This window comes from Triticum dicoccoides, chromosome 7B, assembly GCF_002162155.2.
Source record: "Triticum dicoccoides isolate Atlit2015 ecotype Zavitan chromosome 7B, WEW_v2.0, whole genome shotgun sequence".
Classification (NCBI taxonomy): Eukaryota; Viridiplantae; Streptophyta; class Magnoliopsida; order Poales; family Poaceae; genus Triticum; species Triticum dicoccoides.
In genome coordinates this window covers 289,018,631-289,027,059 of record NC_041393.1, presented here as the reverse complement: position 1 = coordinate 289,027,059, position 8,429 = coordinate 289,018,631, and positions in this window count along the sequence as shown.

Here is an 8,429-nt window from a genome sequence, read left to right as displayed (position 1 = left end):
GTTCTGTTTAAACTACGAGGGACCTGTTTGTATAAATATTTTCACAGATTAGTCCCTAAGCTTTAAACGTCCGTATCTTTTTACCCGTAACTCCGAATGAGGTGACTCCAACACTCAATTTCTCTATTCGTCGAGCCCTTTTCGATGGGACCATTTTCTTGATGTTTGCATATTCTGAAAATGACCATTTTTCCCTTGCCCGTAAACAGCCCCCTCCGAGAGAGAACTGTTTCCGGCAATTCTTTCCGTGATCGTTTCACACTTCTTCCTGGAGTATTTGTCGACCCCTAGGCAAGCCAACCTCTTATCATGAGCCCCGAACTTGCATGTTGACTTTGCTTGCACCTTGTGTGTGTCTAGTTGCAGTTGTTTCTTATTGTTTTCATTTGTAGTTATTCCGTTATGCTTAACATGCATGCTTGTGTTTTCATGATATCTTTTGCCATGATAATTAGAATGTTGTGAATAATAATGCCATGTCACTACTCTACTTTATTTTCATGTCATCGTTATAAAATGTTATGATGATTGTAATACGCTGTTGATATGCGTACTTGGTATTGTCATGTTCTTTATTATATAGTTGTTCACTTGAGAAGCGTGGTATTTTATTAAAGCATTTGTATGTTGCATTCATATTAAAAATGCGTGCATGATGATTGATGATGGAGAAGATAATAATATGACTTAATAACAAACCTCCTCCGTCATCGATGGGATCGAGTCATAGTGCCACCAAATCGAGCTTTTCCAGTGCAGCCACATTTGCTTGTTATGGGCAGGCCCTAACTAGGTATATTGTCATGCCTCTCGCCGGTGCCTCCAACGAGGGAAGGTTATGCGCGGGTGCTACCCTTATCAGGTAGGAAGGCATAAGCCTTGTGTGCCCGTACTTGGTATTGAGAGCTCTTGTCCCCGTTTAGGACCGTTTTGCCATGGTGTGGCCATTTTGCCACGACAGTGGCCGTTGGTGTCTGGGGTAGACACGGGGCCACACATGACTTAGCCCAGTGGGGAGTGAGTCGGAGTGGCCGGGAGAGTGTCATGGTAGTAGGACGGTTTTGTCGGAACGCCGTTGTCCACCCGAATGGGAGGGCGAGGCCATGGGTTTCGTGGTGTGGGTATAGTGCGCTACCTCTGCAGAGTGTATTTAATCTATCGATAGCCGCGTCCTCGGTCATGGGCACAAGTTCGTAGTAGGTCACACTATCAGGTCTTGGTCGAAATGGAGGAGAAACCTGAAATAATTAAGTTGATGATTAATAAACAATGTGATGACTTGGGCTATGAGATAGTCGTGAGAAGTCACAGTGATGTTGATATGATCACGAGACGAGGTCTCGGTGAATGTTGAACCAAGAGTGGTTCCGTTTGTGATCCGTGAGTGATCACTGTTTGGTTACAAGGTAACTCATTGAACCGAGTATGGTTCCGTTTGTGATCCGTGAATGATCACCATTTGGTTGCGAGGCAACCCATTGGTAAGAGAGTCTGAGGGACTCAGTGCACAAGTTTGGTTGCATTGCATGAGTAGTAAGTTGTTATTTGCATTTAAAGAACCATGATAGAACATGAGACGGTTGCATATAGTTAACATATTATGTCTGCATCGGATATGATTGGTAGTTTATTTCCAGCATTAGTTTCATGATGCCATGACATGATTTGATTATGCCATGTTTAGATTATGTCATGTTATGATTGAAATGCTATGCTATGCTATGTTTTGCTATTGCCATGCTAGTAAATGCCATGATGTTGGTCATGCTTATTTTGATCCATGTCTCTAGTTAATATCATGCCATGCTTAGAAATTGTGTTGAAGTAGATGGTTGCATATGCTTGGTTCTTGCTTTGTCATCTCTCCGTTTGGATGCTATGTATTTGGTTGTCTTGCAAGTACATTCAATGTACTGACCTGGCGTGTCATGCTAGTTTTGTAGGTCGTTCACTTGTTCCGTCATGCTAGGCTATAATCTTGCCAATCCTGTGAGTTGTGAAGCCCAGCCAGAGTGATATGCTACCAAACCAAGACCTCCGCCACCATTTAAATAGACTTTAGTTTCCATTTAAATAGCCTTAGGGCTATGCCAGATAATTGTATTCATCAATGATGTAATCATACACACATGTATTTGATGAATATTCTTGTACCTATAATGCTGTATCATGGACCTGTCGTGCGTGAGGTGTTATCCTGGGCTGACGTGCAAAGGCCCCCTGCTCCATGCGGATCGGGGTGCCACATGATCATACTTAGTGCAAATGAAGGCTAGCAAAAAGATTGAGAAGCGTCCAACCAAGAAACAAAAAATCTCGTAAGCGAGCATTAAGCATAACTAACACCGAATAATGCACCACAAGAAGGATGTAATTTCATTTCATACTATTTACTTCCATGCTTCCATAGGGAATCACCAACCTTAACACCAATATTCTTACTAAAGCATAATGACTCATCAACATGACTCACATATCATATCATCATATCTCAAAACCATTACAAAGAACCAAGTTTATTTTGTCGAACGATCTTCATGAAAGTTTTTATTATATCCTCCTTGGATATCTATCACTTTTGGACTAATTTCATATGTTGCTTTTAATAAGCTCAAGCAAATTTAAGTGAAGAACATGAGCATATTATTTCTCTCTCTGAAAATAATTTAAGTGAAGAAAGAGAGGATTTCTAAAAAAATTACTTAATCCCAAATAAATCTAAGTGAAGCATGAGAGCATTTGTTCTAAAATAACAAAGCACAATGTGCTCAAAAAGATATAAGTGAAGCATTAGAGCAATTCCATGGCTCTAAAAATTTAAGTGAAGCATAGGAGCAAGCATAGCATAATTTTTTGGCTCTCTCAAATAGGCAAGGATTCAAGACTTAAAACACAAAGCAAAACAAGCAAAGACTCATATCATACAAGACGCTCCAAGAAAAACTCATAATGTGTGACGAATAAAAATATAGCTCCAAGTAAAATACCGATGGTTGTTAGAAGCAAGCAAACCACTACTATAAGTACTGTTTTAAACCCATTCATATTTTACTTGCATTATATATACTGTATTCCAACTTTTATATGGCAAAAACTCTTCAAAGAAAACCATAGAATCATCAAAACAGGCACATAACTCAAAGAAAACAGAATCTGTCAAAAATAGAACAATTTGTAGCAATCTGGAAACTTCGAATACTTCTGTAACTCCAAAAATTCTGAAAATTTAGGAAAACGTGAGAAATTTGTTTATTAATCTTCTTAAAAATAATCAACTCAAAATCACAATTCTGTTAAATATGGGAATTATTTTCTTGAGCGCCAAAGTTTCTATTTTTCAGCAAGATCAAATTAAATCTCACACAAATCATGCCAAAGGCCTTGCTTGGCACAAACAATAATTTAAACCACAAAAACACATCTAATCAGAGGAATAATTGGGTATTTTATTGAAAACAGCAAGAAAACAAAAGGCAAAAAGATACAAGTCGGGTTGCCTCCCAACGAGTGATATCGTTTTATGCCCCTAACTAGGCTTAATGAGAAGGATCTAAGTGTTGTCATTTTTGGTTTTAGATCCATAAGATGCCCTCATGATTGATTCATATGGTGGCCTAATTATTGTTCTAGGGAAGTGTTCCATACACTTCCTTAGTGGAAAGAAATTTAGTGTTGCCTTACTTTCATATCAATCACGGCACCAATAGTACGTAAAAACGGTCTACCAAGAATAATTGGACAAGAAGGATTGCAATCAATATCAAGAACAATGAAATCTATGGGCACATAATTCCTATTTGCAAGAATAATAACATCATTAATTCTTCCCCTAGGATTTTTAGTAGTAGAATCCGCCAAGTGCAAATTTAAAGAGCAATGTTCAATATCGGTAAGACCAAGCACATCACATAAAGATTTCGAAATTGTAGAAACACTAGCACCCAAGTCACATAAAGCAAAACACTCATAATTTTTGATATTTAATTTGATAATAGGTTCCCATTCATCATGTAATTTTCTAGGGGTTGAAACTTCTAATTCGAACTTCTCTTTAAAAGCTTTCATCATTGCATCAACAATATGTTTAGTAAAAGCTTTATTTTGTTCATAAGCATGGGGTGAATTTTTCATGGATTACAACATAGAAATACAATAAACCAAAGAGCAACTATCATAATTAAAGTCTTTGTAATCCAAAATAATGGGCACATCACTAGTGAAAGTTTTGACCTCTTCAAACCCACTTTTATCAATTTTCTCAACAAGATTTTCACCCTCCAAATTATCAGGACGCCTTCTAGCTAAAGTTGACTCTTCTCCAGTCCCTTTTTCATCAATATTAATTTTACTAAACAAACAATCAATAGAAGAAACACCAATCATTTTAAGATCTTCATTACTTTTATGAAAGCAATCACTAGAAAATGCTTTTTCTAAAATTTCTCTTTTAGCTCTAAGCATTGTAGTTCTTTTCTTACTTTCATCCATAGAAACATAAAGAGCTTTAATTTATTCTTCAACCTTAGGCACAAAAAAATTCATCTTGAGAGTTTCTACATCATGAGAAATTCTATCAATACTTCTAGACATATCATCAACTTTATTCAGCTTTTCTTCTATCATAGCATTGGAATTTTTTTGAGTATTGATAATTCTTTAATATTATTCTCAAGATCAGAGGTGTTTATATTATTATTATAAGAAGGATTACCATAGGAATTACCATAATTATTAGAGGAATTACTAGGAAAAGGCCTAGGATTAAAATTACCTCTATAAGCATTGCTATTGAAATTGTTTCGCGAGATAAAATTCACATCTATGGCATCACTATTTTGCTCAATCAAAGTAGACAAAGGCACATCATTAAAATCAATAGGAGCATTTCTATTAGCAACCAACTTCATAAGAGCATCAACTTTTTCTCTCAAAGAATTTATTTCTTCTACCGAATTGACTGTTTTACTAGTAGGAGCTCTTTCGGTATGCCATTGTGAATAATTTGCCATAATATTATCAAGCAATTTAGTAACTTCACCCAAAGTAATTTCCATAAAAGTACCCCCCATGGCTGAATCTAAAAGTTTACGAGAAACAAAATTCAACCCCGCATAAATATTTTGTATGATCATCCAACTATTTAACCCATGAGTAGGGCAATTCCTTAGCATCAATTTCATTCTTTCCCAAGATTGTGCAACATGCTCATGTTCAAGTTGATTGAAATTCATGATCTGGGTTCTAAGGGAAATGATTTTTGTGGGCGGAAAATACTTAGTAATAAAAGCATCCTTGCACTTATTCCAAGAATCAATACTATTGCGAGGCAAAGAACAAAACCAAATTTTTGCGCGGTCTCGCAAAGAAAATGGAAATAATTTAAACTTTGCAACATCATTGTCCACGTCTTTTTTCTTTTGCATATCGCATAATTCCACGAACGTGTTAAGATGGGACGCAGCATCCTCATTAGGAGTACCGGAAAATTGATCTTTCATAACAAGATTCAGCAAAGCAGTATTAATGTCACAAGACTCCGCACTAGTGGTGGGAGGAGCAATCGGAGTGCTAACAAAACCATTGTTGTTGGTATTTGAGAAATCACACAACTTGGTGTTCTCTTGAGCCATGGTTACTACAAAACAAGATTGCACTCAGAAACAGATTTGACGAGAAAACGGCGAACGAGAAAGAGGGCGAATAAAACGGCAATTTTTTGTGAAGTGGGGGAGAGGAAAGCAAGAGGCAAATGGCAAATAATGTAAATTGCAAGGATATGAGATTTGTGATTGGGAACCTAGTTGATGTTGATGATGTCTCCCCGATGACGGCGCCAAAAATTCCTTTTGATGTTTGCTTGAACTACGTCAGTATTTACCCAAAGAGGAAGGGATGATGCAGCACAGCAATGGTAGGTATTTCCCTCAGTGATGACACCAAGGTTATCCAACCAGTAGGAGAACCACACAACACCACGTAAGAAGCTCGTGCACACAAAGAACAAATACTTGCAACCCGACGTAAGAGAGGGGTTGTCAATCCTTCACGGGTCAAAACATAGGTAAAATTGTAGTAGATTGGATAAATCGATCTCGTAGGAATGCGATATAAAATAAATTACTAAAAATTTCAGCAAGGTATTTTGTATTTTTGGTTTAATAGATCTGAAAATAAAAGAAAATAAAAATAGATAGCGAAGGCAAATATATTAAAGAAGAGACCCGGGGGGCGTAGGTTTCACTAGTGGCTTCTCTCGAGAAAAATAGCAAATGGTGGGAAAACAATTACTGTTGGGCAATTGATAGAACTTCAAATAATCATGATGATATCCAGGTAATGATCATTATATAGGCATCACGTCCAAGATTAGTAGACCGACTCCTGCCTGCATCTACTACTATTACTCCACACATCGATCGCTATCCAGCATGCATCTAGTGTATTAAGTTCATGGAAAAACAGAGTAGTGCAATAAGAATGATGGCATGATGTAAACAAGATCTATTTATGTAGAAATAGACCCCATCTTGTTTAATAGCAACGATACATACGTGTCGTTTCCCCTTCTGTCACTAGGATCAAGCACTGTAAGATCAAACCCATCACAAAGCACCTCTTCCCATTGCAAGATAAATAGATCAAGTTGGCCAAACAAAACCCAAATATTGGAGAAGAAATACGAGGATATAATCAATCCTACATATAAGAGATCAAAAGAAGACTCAAATAACTTTCAAGGATAAAAACATAGATCTTATCATAAACTCAAAGTTCATCGGATCCCAACAAACACACCACAAAAAGAGTTACATCATATGGATCTCCAAGAGACCATTGTATTGAGAATCAAACGAGAGAGAAGAAGCCATCTAGCTACTAACTATGGACCCGTAGGTCTATAAAGGACTACTCATGCATCACCGGAGAGGCACCAATGGACATGATGCACACCTCCGTGATGGAGTCTAGATTGGATCTGGTGTTTCTGGACTCTGCGGCGGCTGGAATTGATTTTCATCCACTCCCCTAGGGTTTCTGGAATATTGGGGTATCTATAGAGCAAAGAGGCGGTGCAGGAGGCCAACAACGAGGGCACAACCCACCGGGGCGCGCCCTGGTGGTTTGTGCTCCCCTCGGGGCACCCCTCTAGTACGTCTTCGGCCCATCTTATGTCTTCTAGTCCAGAAAAATCCACAAAAAGTTTCACTGTTTTTGGACTCCGTTTGGTATTGATTTCCTTGGATGTAAAAATCAAGCAGAAAACAGCAACTGGAACTGGGCACTATGTCAATAGGTTAGTACCAAAAATGATATAAAATGATTGTAAAACATCCAAGAATGATAATATAACAGCATGGAACAATCATAAATTATAGATAATGTTGGAGACGTATCAGGCGTGTTCCAAGAACTCAACCTCTCCAGCCAACCAACTCGTCGCTCTCACAGCCTAGCTCGATGAACAGGAAAGGAAGGAGACACAGTAGTTTACCCAGGTTCGGGCCACCTTGCGGTGTAAAACCCTACTACTGCTTTGTGGTGGATTAGCCTCACGAGGGGCTGAGGGTGAACTAGTACAGGGGGGAGAACAACCTCAGGAGGTCTGTTCTTGTGTGGATGTGAGCTAGTGACGGTTTGGGTTGGATCCTAGATATTCCTCCTCCTATGGTGGTGGCTAAGCTATATTTATAGTGGCCTTGGTCCTCTTTCTCCGAACGAAGGTGGGAAGGGATCCCACATTGGCCAATTTTGATGGGGGACAAGTAGTACATCTTATCCTGACGAAAGGTAGTCTTCGCTTGCAAAGCTTCTGGTTGTGACACCATGGTGGGCGCGGCGATGAAATCTGTCCTGCCATCCTGGCGGTCTTGGTCTTGTTGCATGGGAATGGAAACCTTTGGCTGATTCCTCGGGACTCTACGCATGTGCTTGCCTCCTTAGAACCAATGAGGAAACATGCTACTCTGCGCCCGCTGGTGTCCGCCTGGCCTTGGTCATCATGGCTTGCATCACGCGAACCTCATAAGATGGGAGCTTGCATAGGAATCTTCGCTCCTCAGGAGCCAGCCTGAGGAGGCCGCTCCCTCTAGAGGTCTTGGCATCATCCGCCTCGTGAGGCTTGGCCCCCGCGAGGGTCTTGTCTTATCGATGCTGAAGATGGGCCGTACCAGGTCATCGATGGAGCCATGCTATGGGCCGCAGGCAGGCAAGTATGGGAACCCTAGTTCCCAGAACACCGATAGTAGTCCTTTTGATAAGTAAGAGTGTTGAACCAACAAGGAGCAGAAGGAAATGACAAGTGGGTTTTAGCAAGGTAATTTTCATCAAGCACTGAAATTGTTGGTAATAGATAGTTTTATAGCAAGATATTTTGTAATGAGCAAGTAACGGTAATGGTAAAGAAAGTGCAGCAAGGTAGCCCAATCCTT